The 14,851-nt window shown below is 41.8% G+C and overlaps 1 long non-coding RNA gene across 38 annotated transcripts in view; it reads left to right on the top strand.

Annotated features, from left to right (window-relative positions):
- LOC144756055 (uncharacterized) overlaps positions 1–14,851 on the top strand; it is a 1,542,626-nt gene that overhangs the window by 1,248,398 nt on the left and 279,377 nt on the right. For 30 of the 38 annotated variants that reach the window (XR_013595047.1, XR_013595045.1, XR_013595040.1 and 27 more), the window contains one exon: positions 9,760–9,935. The exons of 5 other annotated variants lie outside the window; for them this stretch is intronic. This is a non-coding gene — a long non-coding RNA (uncharacterized LOC144756055). Of the gene's footprint in view, positions 1–7,195; positions 7,233–9,759; positions 9,936–14,851 lie in introns of all 38 variants that reach the window. 3 more of the 38 variants (XR_013595020.1, XR_013595044.1, XR_013595036.1) reach the window with 1 other exon arrangement.

The following is a 14,851-nucleotide window of genomic DNA, read 5'->3' as shown; positions in this document are numbered from 1 at the left end:
TATTTGTTGGTGCGGCTGGCAGGTACGGTCCGTTTTCGGGACCGGGGTTCGTGTACGCTTGATTGAGGGGTGTGCGGGTTGTATTTGTTGGTGCGGATTGCAGTTACGATCTATTTTCGGGCCCGGGGTTCGTGTACGCTTGATTGAGGGGTGTGCGGGTCGTATTTGTTGGTGCAGCTCGCTCATACGCGATGTTTTCCGTACGAATCATGCTTCATGCAGGACTACGTTTGCCCGTACAAATCGCGTACTTGATCCCTGGTCTGGATCGTACTTGTTAGTTTGTACGGCATGCTTACAAATCGTACGGTTAGCGTTCCGACGACATTTCATACAGGTCTTCGATTGTGGTTCGTACGGTTCGCTGATATTCGGACGTATTTTCGGGATTCGGATCGTACTACGCTATTCGGACGGAATTTTTTCATTCGTACGGAGACGGCTACGAATACGAATAGTACGACGTTTTTTTATCCCGAATCGGAATCGACCCCTTACTGTTGCATGGGTAAACACTTATAAGGTCTGAAGGGCGAGACCTATTGGCTATGCCAATTCTTGTTTCATGATGAAATAGACCTTTAAAAAAATGGCTCACACTCCCATGAGGAGCTAACCTTGAGGGGCACATGACCCACTGTTTTTGAGGCTAATACCAACATTGAGACAAATATACTCCTTTTACCCTCCTAGGCTTGCGCACAGTGCCAATGAGTTTTAGGGGATATACAAGTGTTTTCTTTATATATTCACTTTTTTGGGGGACTGTGTGACCCAGTGTGCAATCTGTGAGATGTCTAACTGTGAATGTTGGGTGGTAAAGCATTTACCTTTGAATGAGTAGACGTGACATTAAGCAGCCACATCAGCTTGTGTTTGTTATTTGAATTACTAGTGTATCTTTGTGTCCCAGACTTAAGTGGATGATTGTATTGTAATTGCATTTATATAGCGCTTACTATGCCTGATGAGGCGTCAAAGAGCTTTTTCGGCGAGCAGCACGCTACTCCGGGACGGATAGAGGATTAGTGTTGAATTAGTATAGTGAAACAAGCAAGTGCATTTTAAGTCGAGGATAGGTTAGTCAGTTATTTAGATTTGGAAGGATAGCAGGAGGTTAGAAGAGGAAAAAAAGGTCTGTATTTATATAGCGCTTGTTACCACTGATGCGGATTTGAAGCGCTCTTCTACGGAAACCCATAAAGGATTAGTGGTGAATTAGTATGGTGAAATATGAAAGTAATTTGATTGGTGGATATTAGTCAGTTATTTGGAGTGAGAAGGATAGCGGAGGGATAGAAGGGGAAGAAAGGTTTGCATTCATATTGCACCTGTTACCCCTGCTGGGTGTTGAAGCGCTTTTCTGGCGAGTAGCACGCTACTCCGAGACCCATAAAGGATTAGTGTTGAAAATTAGTATAGTGAAATATGAAGTAATTTGAGTGGTGGATATGTTAGTCAGTTATTTGGCTTGAGAAGGGTTGGGGAGGGGTAGAAAAGGGTGGCATTTATATAACGCTTGTAACCCTGATGGGGTGTTGCATCACTTTATTGGCGAGTAGCACGCTACTCTGAAACCCATAAAGGATTAGTGGTGAATTAGTATAGTAGAATATGGAATTTGAGAAGTGAACATGTTAGTCTGTTATTTTTATTGCAAAGGATAGTGGAAGGATAGAAGAGTGAGGGACTTTTTTGTTTTAGGTCATAGCAGTAGAAGTCTTTTGGATGATTAAAAAAGGGTTGTGGAGGGAGAGTGTCAGAGGGAAGAGTTTAGAAAGGTTTGTTTTGGGGGAGCTGTATAGTAAAAGAGTTGTCAGATGATGCCAGAAAGGGTAGAGTAGGAGAGAGTCTAGAAAGGGTTATTTTGGGGATCATAGTAGTGGTATGGGTTTAGGGATAAATGAGAGAGTGAATGTAGAGGATATATTGATAGACGTATAGGGTGAGAGATAGGGTAGTACATTGGAAAGAGTAGCAGAAAGAAGTTTGAGATGGGTCAGAAAGTTGGGCTAGAAGATATATTGAGAGAAGTATAGGCTGCGAAATAGGGTAGTGCATTGGAAATGCTAAATTGGAAGAAAGTGATAAATATATAGATCCATAAGTACATTGAAAGTATATAGATGCATAAAGGAGGTAAATATATGTAGATTACAGATATTGAGAGAGGTACAGGATGAGAAATTGGTTAGTGCATTGGATATGCTTTTTCGGAATAAAAGTAACAGACACACATATCCAAGTACATGGAAGGTACATAGATGCACAATGGAAGCAAGTGCATGTAGACCAAAGATGATTTTTTTAACTCCATAATTATTCTCCATGTTTATATAAAGCAATAAATAAAGATAGGTTCATATCTATAGTGAAAATAAATGCTTATATACAGAGGGATATGCTGTCAATTTTTGTTTGCATATGGTGCTTATGTGGGGAAGAGACAATTCTTGAATAGTTTTCTGAAGATAAGGTGGTTGTCGGTGGATCTTATGTTGGGGGGTAAAGAGTTCCATAGTTTGGCTGCATGAACAGAGAAGGATGTGCCACCCATGATTTTTTTCTTGTATCTTGGGTTTTTGAGGCGAGATGCCCCTTTAGAGCGGAGGTTCCTTTGTTGATTTTGTTTGGTGATTTTATTCTTCATGAAGAGCGGTCCCATTCCATGTATTTCTTTTTTGGTGATACAAAGTAGCTTGAATGTGGATCTTCTGGCAAACTGTAACCAATGCAGGGCTTTCAAGGCAGGTGAGATGTGGTCTCGCGGTTTGTTATGCAAGAGTAGAGTGGCAGCCGAGTTCTGTATCCGTTGTAGTCTTTTCATGGTTGTTAACCCCTTCCACGCTCATGACGAGCTCAGCTCGTCATGCAGTACAGTGCTCCTGTGCTCATGACGAGCTGAGCTCGTCATGACCACACCTGTTTATATTGCTGTCCAGCACAGCAGGGGAATCGCTCTAGCAGCGATGCGGTTAAAGGTGATCCGTGGTAGAGGCTATTGGCGTAATCAAGTTTGGACAGAACAAGGGAGAAGGTAGCTTGGACCTTGTGTGAAAATCCCAAATGCGGGAAAATTAGTTGCAGCGTTTTTATAGTGACAAAGCTTGATCTTGCTACTTTGTCCACTTGGGCATTCATCGACTGCTTGGAGTCCATGGTCATTCCGAGGTTTCTTACTTCCTTTGAAACTTTAAGCGGTGATCCCAGTTTATCAGGCCAGGCGGCAAGCATGTCATAATGGTTCCAATCGCCACACATGAGTATTTCAGTTTTGGAAGCATTCAATTTGTGATGGTTCCAAGTCATCCACTAATCCACAGCTCTGAGACAACTGAAAATTGGGGATTTTTCAATGTCTTTGGGGCTTTCCAGTTGAAGGAGTATTTGCGTGTCATCTGCATAGTTATAGGACGTGAGGTGCAATTGATTGATCAGTACCGGTAATGACTTCATGTAGATATTGAAAAGCCTGGGCGAGATGATAGAGCCTTGAGGGACGAGAAAGGTGGGATGGATGACATTAGTTCTGTTTCGAAGGTAGGACGTGATCCAGTCTAGAGCAGTTCCCTCTATCCCGGTTTCACAGAGTCTTTGTTTCAGAGTGTCATGGTCAACCTTGTCAAATTAAGCCGAGAGGTCCAAGAGGCGCAGCAACCCCGTTGCTGTCTACTGTATTCTTCGGGTCATCCCAGATGGCAAGGAGGGCAGATTCTGTGCCTCGTCCCCGACGGAATCCTGTTTGGAAGTCTGAAAGTATGTCATTCTCTTCAGTGAATTGTGACATCTGGGCGAACGCTGTTCTTTCTATCAGTTTGCCCAGGAAAGGTCCATTTGTAATGGGTCTGTAGTTGTTTTCTTCAGTAAAGGGCGTATGTGTGACTTTTTGAGTTCTTCTGGAAATATTCCAGTAGGTAAGGAATAGTTGATGATTCTTCTTACTGGAGTGGCAGCAGAGGTTGTTAAAAGAATTGTCTTGAAAGTTTGTGGTGGACATTGGTCAGAAGGGCTGCCGGCAGGCCTGCTTGCTTCGACCAGGCCCATAAACTCATTGTATGAGATGTGTTGGAAGGAACGGAGAGGCTGGTTTAGAGTATACTTGGATTGTTGTTTTGTACAAGGGTTAGTGCTGGTGCTTTATTTCTGTTTTAACCCCTTCAGCGCTGATGACAAAGCCAGCACGTCATGGGCGTTACCTGCGCTACGCGCATGACGAGCTGGCTTTGTCACGTTACGCGCGATTTTCAAATTTCAGTGCACAGCGGGAAAACCCGCTAGCGCGGTAGAGGTTAAGTACGAGTCCAACGTGTCTGCTTTGTCCGTGTAATGATTTGCCAGTTTCTCTGTGAAATCTTGAGTAAACGGATGAGTTCCTTCTAGAAATTTGGTTTGCGAAATTCATTGAGTATTTTATAGAATTATTTATTTGCATGTTTAGCATTTTGAATTCTGTCTGAATAGAAAGATCGAAGAGTATATAGAACAGTCTATTGTACCTCGACTTTCAGAGGAAGATCAAGAAAGTTTAGCTATAAATCCGCAATTGGGGGAAATTTTGTTATCAATTAATAGCTTAGCCACTGGAAAAGCAGCCGGATTGGATGGGATACCAGCTGAAATTTACGCTAAATTCCATAAATCTCTGAAGGGAATCATAACAGCACTAATAACATATATTCTTGGGTGGACAGCCACGAGGTTCATGGGCTAGTGCAAAAATTATAGTTTTTCCCAAAAAGAACAAAGTTCCGGCAGAGCTTGGATCTTACCGCCCGATCACTTTAATAAATTGTGATTCCAAAATCTATTCAAAGCTATTGGCAAGTAGATTGGCGCAACTTATACACAAAATTGTCTTGCCACGCCAACATGGCTTCATTCCAGGACGAACCACCACTGACCATGTTCAGAGGGTCATCACGCTCTTTGATATAACGGAAGTGGCAGGAGACCCTATGGCCCTGATGCTATTAGACTCTGAGAAGGCTTTTGATAGGGTCTCCTGGCAATACCTATGGATGGCTATGTCGGAGAGTGGGATCGGTGAACAATTTATTAAAGCCTCCCGCATGTTGTATACAAACCCCGAAGCGGTGGTTATGATAAATGGGGAGATGTCTGGGAAAATCAGAGTAACCAGAGGGACAAGACAGGGATGCCCTTGCTCCCACTTATTATTTGCAATCTTTATTAACCCTTTTATTCTCAGATTAGAATCCAATCCGGCAATTACACCAATTAAAACCGTAAATGGCGATACTAAGACCTTAGCCTATGCGGACGACATAGCTATAGTCACAGGAGATCCCAGGGAAGCAGTGAAAGCCATGGAAGAAGAAGCCAGACAATTTGGGGAGATATCAGGATACAAGCTATACCAGGGCAAAACCCAGTTAGTTGTCAATAGCAAGGTCATATATCAAGAAAAACGATAGTTGAAAATGCCACATACCTAGGAGTTAATATATCCTCCAACTTAGATAACGTGGTGAAAATTAACTTGGAACCACTTATGAAACAAAAGGAAAAAACCTCCGTAGAATAGATAATCTGCACTTAACTCTAGTGGGCCGTTGCAACGCCATAAAAATGTTATATTTTCCCACATTTTTATACTTTTTTAGGACCATATGTTTAGATTTCGTCCCACAAATATTCAAGGACATAGATGATTTATTTTCTCAGTTTATATGGAGCTACAAAAGGCCACGTAGAGCACTTAGATACATTTCACTTCCAAAAGATAGAGGTGACCTTGCACTACCCAACCTCAAAGTTTACTGGTGGGCCACGATCCTAAAGTATAGCAATGTATTGCTTAGCCCAAATTGGGACACTGAGCTAGAGGGGCTGATCCCAACACCACAGGAACTTATCTTAGGCAACGAAGCTAGTGAACATCTTTGGCGATTAACATATAATTGTTATTTTAAAAAGGTGCGGTTTAAAACTCTTAAGGATGTATATTTGGCATGGAATAACGAACGAAAGCTCCTGGGTATCAGGAGATTCTCCTATTATACTGCTCTATCGGGGAATAACATCCTCCCAGAGACTTTCAACGATACATGCATGAAAAGGTGGCAAAGAGCAGGGATTACCCGGTGTGGCAATTTATACTCAAACACTTAAGTCATTTGAGGAACTAAAGAGGAAATTTGGGCTAGACCAAAGAGATTTCTTTAAATTCCTACAAATCAGAGACTTCTTAATGAAAAAAGGGGGAGGCCCATCCAAATTTTAAAAAAATCAGACAATTGAGATAATCAGCCAGAGCTTGACTGTCAAGATTGGAGTAATTGATGATAACCTGACGTCTGTACTACCGGACGATATGGAAAAATTCACGCAAAATGGCAAGACAAACTGGATGTGGCGGAGGGGACAAGTGAGAGATCCATCGAAGCATCCCAATCATGGCTACTGTCGGCTAACTTACAAGCCCAATATTACAAAACCTATTTCCAGCTATATTATACTCCAAATAAAATTGCCAAGTGGGGCACGGGCAGAGGCACAGAATGCCCACGTTGTCGGCAGCATGAGGCAGACGTCGTACACATATTTGCTACATGTGATACTTTGGATATAGTCCGTAGGGAAATATCCACCTTTCTGTCTGAAATCTTTAGATCAAGAATTGAAATTACAACGGCAGAATTAATATTAGGGCTGGACGGAGATATTCGCCCCAAAGGAATGCAAGGGCTTATATTTATTTCCACGGCAGTCTTTAGAATATATTTGGCCGCACCTTGGCTAGAGCCCAATCCTCCCGCCTACCAACAATGGCGTACGAGACTCCTGGCCACATATAACCTAGAAATGGCTATCTATCGTAGGAAGGGCAGAAGGAAACAACTGATGGGGCTGGAAATCTGGGACCCCCTCCCACGTTGGTACATAATCTTGATTCATAATTCAACTATGTCAAATCTGGTGAACATATATAGGAAATGTATAATATTTGTGTCAAAGTGTTCTAACAAAAATGTCATATCACTAACCATGTACAAACTTTTATGAGTTCATGCCTGGGGAGGAGGAGGGGATGGGGGGCGACTATTTTATTGGGATCATATGTAAAACACGTTTAAAAAATATCTCAATAAAGACTTGTTTAAAAAAAAAATGAATAGTACCTTTTCTTAGATTTTTTGATAGCTGACTTGTATAATCTGTTAATTTTCTGTAGGTGAAGTTTATCTAGCTTGGGGTTTGTTTTGAGCCAGGTACGTTGCAGCTTTCTAATTTGTTGTTTTATGTCTTTTGTTTCTGTTTCTCCAAGGCGCTTTTTTTTCTTTTGTTCTGTTGTGTGGTTTTGAGTGGTATCAGGATGTCAAAAGCTTCCTGTAGACACTCATATAGATTTTAAACAGAATTTATTGTTTCCAGATTTGTACTGGATGTTAGTCGTGTTTGTAAGTGTTCCAAATTGATTTTATTCCACAGCTGATAGGTGGATTGATGTAAGGTAGTTGTAGGTGAGTCGCTTAGTGTTGCTTTATTATGGAATGCAAGCAAGTGGTGGTCTAACCATGTGACTGGAGTTATAGTTTGCAAGGTAACTTGTTCAGTATTAGCAAAAATGACATCTGGTAGCATTAATCTTTCAAAAAATGCGTGAAATGCGCATGCGCACATGCACAGTTTTCTCAAGGATTACCGTTACGGTGAGAAAAATGAGGAGGGCAGCCTCGGGCGCCGCATGCCAGGTAAGTGGTTTTAATTTACTAGTAAGTTATGTAGATTTACTTGTTAATATAGGGGGGGTGGAGGCGGGGCTGGCCAACTCCGCTCTGCTGTAGAGTGTGCAGAGATCTGCCTACCCCGCGGAACGCGGAGGAGGCAAATCTCTGCACACTCCGCGGGCGGAGCAGAGGTCTCCGCCCGGGGTTAGCTAGGACTCTCACTTCCTATTTCACACCAAGTGCTGATTTTTCAAGTGTAGCTGAAGTTGGTACATTGCAATATTTTGGCAAAACTCTTCTAAGGAGGAGGAGCTTGCATATGATGAAAATGTACCTCAATATATTGATCAGGGAAGCATTTGTTTTATCACAGGAGCAGAATGATCCTGTATGGGATGAATGAATATTGGACTAGTGAAGTGTTTTAGCCTGCCATATATTTAGTGCTTGCAATGTTCAACACTCCGTCCATCATCCCCTTTGGTTTTGCTTTGTTCGCCCTAAGTTGGCAGGGTATGCCCAGACTTGGGTCCCTTGCTCACTTTGCCACTGGATTCAAGCTAGCCTGGCTGATGACGGCTGATTAGCCAGAAACCGGTCCCAGGATGCTTGTTTCCGGTCCAGGGAAGACATGGCTTGGCAGTTCGGGCTGGACTCTTCCCATGAGGCACAGAGTCAGACTCATTTGCATATGGCCATGTTTGAACTGGGGTGGTGGAGTGAGCTAAAGAATGATGATGGATTAAACCCAGATCAGTTGACTGGGGGTGAGTGCTTTCAATGTTCAACACTCCGTCCATCATCCCCTTTGGTTTTGCTTGATTACGATGTCGGGCGGAAACTTTCCGCCTGACACTGTCTCGGATTTGGGAACCGACCGACTCGCGATCCGTGGTTCCACCCAACCGATTACGATGCGACTGAACACTGTTCGGTCACAATCCCATTGTTACCTATTGGAGTCCGTATTCTGCCCGACAACACAGGTTTCTATGGGGAAATGGTGTGTGTGTGTGTGTGTGTGTGTGTAAAACCATGCACCTTGTTGTAGGCACCCCACGGACCCAACGACACAGTGGAGAGTTTTACAAGGGGGGCCCTTATGTTCCCGCTCAGGCCCCAACCGGAAGATGAAGGCCCAAATTACTTTCCAACAGCCTTTTTGTGACGGACAGGCCGACTTGGAAAGGCTGTTGGAAATCGGCATCGTAATCGATCGGTTGGAAACGCTGTTCATAGAGATGCACGATGCAATTCTGACCGACACGGATACTCTGAGATAGAGCCAGTCGGAACCGATTTGGAATAACCGCGCGGTTTACTTTCCGAGTGCAAAAATCATAATCGGTCAGGTGGATTGTAAACCGAAGAAGTCGAATGAAAGGGTTCTGACGTGGTCTAAGAAATTCCGACTGTCGGACGGAGGCTTTCCGCCTGACATCGTAATGAGAACCTACATATTTGAGTTTGGCTTTGTGAACATTGTGTAAACTGCATTCGAAATTATTCAAGGTGGTTGAGGGGATTGTTTCCATACATATGTTATTACACTCAGAGAAGTTAGATCTTAGAATAGTATTTTCCATTATATGTTTCAGGCTAATCATTTTGTATTCACAAGCACATGTAGCTGCAAAGTGTTGCCCAACTGTAAAAGGTATGTCATATATGGCTTGCCCCTGGCTGTCTTTTACTGGCCTGGGCTGTATTTATAAGACCAATCTAGTAAAACTATTGGCAACAGCAGTCAAATCTATCATTTTTCCCTACTGAAACTAAACCCATGATAGGAAGCACACAAAGAAGTTAGTTACAAAAGTATTTGAGATCAATGCTATCTAAATTGTTTCCGAATACTTTTTAGAGCAAGCAGATCGATAACTGTCACTTACAAAAGAATCCAGGCAATTTAACACAAATTCGACCTGCTCTTGCTTGTTCCAAAATAGCAACACGTAAATAAATGGCTATTTTTTTGTGTAAGAAAGGTGGCAACCCTAATCATATATTGTAGTGAATATAGTTCTGTTCAGGAGAATAGATAGTAATGTTTGTTTACTCTCTTCAGGACTAGAATACCGCAGAGAAATCCACACCAGCTCCAAGAGAGGGTTCTACAAGGTTACTTGTGTTTTCTAATAAATCCCCTTTCACGGTGTGGTCAGGAGTGACTGTTGGCCTTCTTGCAGTACTAGTTTGGCTAGATGGAGCAGCATCAAAGTCCAGACATCCCGCAGTGGAACTGTGAGTTTGACATTTACATTGTTTTGGCAGCTGTCATTTTGTACATATTTGTAATTTTATGACTGTATATTGATGTTTGCTTTGTGGCGAAGATTCTGCTCAATACAGTAGACCTGCATTTTTTAATGTGCAAAGCCAATGATGATGGCTATGATGTTGATTCATTCAGTGGGAAAAGGTTTATCAGAGCCACAAGTCTGATTTGTTATTATATGTTATGACAAACACTGTAGGCCATGCATATTTCATATGGAATGCATATGTTAAAACAAATGAGCCTTTAAGAGTGGATTGTTATATCATGTTAACACCTTAAGATAGATATTATGTTAGAAGGATTTGTCATGTATGACAAAACCCTGGGAGTAGAAGACTCACACTGTGACAATCATTGTTAGGCTCTCTTAGGAGGGTTTTTGTATTGTTTTGGACTACTCTAATTTTTTACAAAAGTCTATTTTTATGCTTATATATTTGATGGTTACCTTGTATGAACGCCTCTGATCAATACAGTAGTCCACAGTTGGTTATGATGACGAACCAGTGATACAGGATATAGACCTGATTGGCTCATTATGAAAATTACATTAAATGCCGTAGGTCAGATATTTTTATTAGTAAAAAATTACACTACTGCAGTAGGCTTGACCTATTAATTTTGAAAATTACAAATTACAACCGGACTTGAGACAACATATTGAGATGGAAATATCGACTTGCAAAAATATCAAGTAAAAAATATTGTGACATGGAAATATCGTCGGCATGAATATCCTTGTCAAGGAAATCGATTTTAAGGTAATTAATATTGCTTTTTAAATATCAAAGTCAATAATATCGATTACAAAATTTTTGGGTGAAAGTACAATGTCGGTCTGAAAGCCCCAACTGATAGTGTAAGTTCAAACTCTGACTGCCATATTACAATGATGGCGGTCGGAGTTTAAACAGGCTGGGGAATTCGACTCGGTTCTGACGGGCTCAAGGATCCCGTCGGCTAGTCGGAACGGCCTCATAATCCCTTAAAGACTGCGTTTCCGCTGTCTAGATTATGATGGCACTTTCCGACAGCAGTTCCATGTCGGCCTTTCCGACATGGAACTGCTGTCAGTAAGTGTCTTTGGGTGCCCCTGGCAGGGCCTCCTTCTCCTCTGGCCCTCCGCATGTGCGCCTAGGGGGCACCTATGGTGGCCCCCTTCACATCCCTGCACCGTGTGCTACAGGGTGCAGGGGAGTTGAAAAACATCTATTTTACAATGGGAGATTGTGCTGCGGGCGGTTTTGGCAAGCCACACAAGCTGCTATTGAAAAATGAAACTTTGCGAAGGCACCATGTGCGGTCGCATCCTAATTGCAGTGTCGGAACCGCCAATCTGAGGTCGGTCGGTTCCCTATCCGTAGCGTTGTCGGTTGGAGGCAACTCCGACCGACATCGTAATGAGGGCCATAGTTGTTTATAATATTGTTTTTTATGTGGTTTCATGCATCTGTAAACATTTTAGTAGTTATTAAATTCAATTTAATTGTTAGTTTTTATTTCTAATACCATAGCAGGTTGTGGGCGTTAAGGGGCAGAAGGTGGGAAGTAACATAAATATAATAAATTATTGATTACTTTTAATTATTTTATTTTTTTATGAATAAAGGGTGTGAAGTAATTTAATTTTAATACATAGATAATTCATTGTTAATTATTTATTAATTATTTAATTGATAATTATGTTAAGTGTATAAATGTTTTAGGTGTGGTTTGCAGAGTTTATAGGAGTACCGGATGGGCGGTAAATTATTTCTAAGTAATTAATAATATTTTTAACGATGGTTTCATTTATAGTTAATTATGTTAATTGTGTAATTATATTTATTAACTACAATTTTAGGTGTGGGTTTGGGTTTTGTTGGGGTACATGGTAGGAAGTAAATACAATTTTAATTAGGTTAGAATAAATTTTAATTAGGTTAGAATACATTTTTTGATTGATAATTATTAACAGTAAAATATATTATGTTAATTGTATAATTATTTTTATATTACATTTTAGGAGTGTGTTGTATATTTGTGTGGGGGTATATTGTGGAAAGTAAATTACATTTCCGCAAATAATAATAAATTTTTATTAATTGATAATTGGTTTGTTGATAAATATTTATGTTAATAGTGTAAATAATTAGCATTTTAAAGTTAAGTTTTAAGTGTTACTTGTAAGTTGTTTAGGGCTATATGGTGGGCGGTAACTATAAATAATTTTTTGTAAATGAAAATTATTTTGGGATTTAAATTTTAATAATGTTTATAATTATTTATTAAATGTATTTAACATTATAATATGTATTTATTTAAAAAAAATAATACATATATTTGTTTTTTATATTAATATTTTAAAATTTGTATTTAGTTTTTTTAGTGATTTTATTGTTTTGCAGAGAATTTGTTTGTTTCTAAAGTAGTACTGACTGCAGTGGGAGTTTTAAGGGGCCGATTCCGATCTTGTTCGGAAAGCATCCCGAATGACTCAAGTCTGAAATGCTTCCCGTACGACTCATATCGGGGCAGTCCGACCAGACGAGTAACATGCATTTGGATGCATCCAGATACGATTCGTCCGGGCTCCAATTGGCTTTAGTGGGAGCTTGTGTTCCGAACAAGAAAACAGGCTCGCATTGAAGAAAGGGGTGGTTGGGGATAATCGTGCACCCTGTGACAGGCACCCCTTAAGTGCCTACCACACTGTGCATGGTTGGAAAGAGGGGACCCATAGGCCCTATTCGGAGTGCCCCGTTTCGGAGTGCCCCGGGTGAAGGCAGATCTCCAAAAGACAGATTCCGGCAGGCTTTTCGTTCCGGGTAAACCGAATCTGACTGGCAGGCCGAATCGTACATTGTCATTGCTCGCTCAGAAAGCCAAATCCATAGAGCTGTACGAATCAGCTCCGGAAGACTCTATTCCTCTGAATACCTTTCGGAACCAGTTCATGAGCGCTAAGGGTTTCCAGGCATCGTACTTGGTCTTTCAGAACTGTGAACGATTCGATCAGAACAACAGCTCTAGATCGGTTTGGGCAAAGCCGAATCTGATTCAGAGCCCTTCCGAACTAGATCAAAATCGGTCCCTAAAAGTTTTCCTTCCACAATCCAAAACTTTCTCTACTGTTGCACAGACTGGAGTGGGAATAGTACATTTTGCCCCTCCACAATCCAACACTTTCCTACTGTTATACTCAGGGGAGTGAGAATATTAAATTTTTTCGCCCTGCAATCCTACACTTTCTCCACTGTTACACTCAGTGGAGTGAGAATAGTACATTTTATCCCTCCTGCAATCCTACACTTTTTCCACGGTTACACTCATTGGAGTGGGAATAGTAAATGTTACCCCTCTGCAATCCAATGTTTACATTCCTGTTGCACTGACTGGAGTTGGAAGATAACATTTTACGCCTCAGCAATCCTACACTTTGCTTGCTTTTGCACTCATTGGAGTCGGAATAGAACATTTGACCCCTCCTCAATCCAACACTTTCCCTACTGTTGCACTTATTGGAGTGGGAATAGTACATATTATCTTCATGTATTCTAAACATTTTCCTAGTGTTGTAATAATTGTAGTGGGAATAGTACGTTTTAGTACTCTGTAATACAATATATATTTTTTTAAACAAATTTTATTTGTCAAGTGGCACATATACTGCAGGGCCCTGTACCCCAGGGACATCCGCACAAACATATATCATTGACTTTGACATTTTGCAGAATAGTACCCAAGAAAAATTTAAGGTAATGCAATCAAAATCTCACCCCCCCGTCCCAATCCTCTCCCCGATTGCACTATACACCCACTCTAGACAGAACCATTCCAATGTTAGAATAAAGATACCCACCAGGGTACCACCACCTTACCCTCTCCCTGAATCCTCCCATGCAAACCCAATCTTATAAACGCGGGTCCCGTTCTATCGGAACCGGGTCTAGAAGCAATCCCAGATATTCCGCCCACCTTTTCCTTATTTTAAAGTGTTTAGGGGGCACCTCCTGGCAATGAAGAAAGGTTTCTCTAGGCCCATGCAAAAGTCCAGGCCATTCTTCCATGCGCCTAATGCAGGGGGCCTCAGTGCATTCCACACCCTCGCTATGTCCCTTTTGGCTAATGTAAGACCCAACAACAATAAGTGGCGTTTAAAGACGTTGCCGCCTATTTCCTCCATAACGTGTTAGAGCGCTGGTTTTGGCGAGCAGGGAAGATCCCATCCCAGCACCTCCGATAAACAATTGATAACCCCCCTCCAGAAACGATCTAAGGATAGACACTGCAAAACCGTGTGTATTAATGTACCTTCCTCCCGCTCACATCTGAGACATACATGGGAGGCAATCAACCCCACTATCCATAAATGCTTATGTGTATAATAGACCCTATGTAGGTATTTAAACGAAACCAGGCAAAGACGCTCCACTATGGCAGCTCCTCGTGGGGCAGCCGGGGCCTCCACCCAATCCTCTTCCTCCAAGGGGCCTAAATCCCCCTCCCTGTCCTCCCGGAGTTTCTGTAGTGTGGAGGAGCAGCAGATAACCTATATTTGCTATATCCTGGAGATCTTACGGTCCAGGAGTTCTCCCATAAAAACTTTGGCCTCCAGGGGACTAAACTCAGCCAAAGACTCCAGTCCCGCCAGACTGGGTAGCAGAGCATGCCGGGTATAAAACCCTGTGCAGCGAGTGATCTCCCAGGAGTCGCCTTTCTACTGCGTATGCCGGGTCCTCCCGATCGCCATACCACCATTCATTCAATACAAGCAAATGAGATGCCTGATAATATGACAGGATATCTGTCGACGCCAGTCCCCCACAATAGGTGGATAAAAAGCACGTCCGCAGGGCCACACGTACCTTGCCCCCTCCCACAAGAACTGCCCAAGAGC

This window comes from Lissotriton helveticus, chromosome 5_1 (assembly GCF_964261635.1).
Source record: "Lissotriton helveticus chromosome 5_1, aLisHel1.1, whole genome shotgun sequence".
Classification (NCBI taxonomy): Eukaryota; Metazoa; Chordata; class Amphibia; order Caudata; family Salamandridae; genus Lissotriton; species Lissotriton helveticus.
The sequence above is the reverse complement of the archived record's forward strand: the minus strand, read 5'-3'. Positions and strand labels throughout refer to the sequence as shown.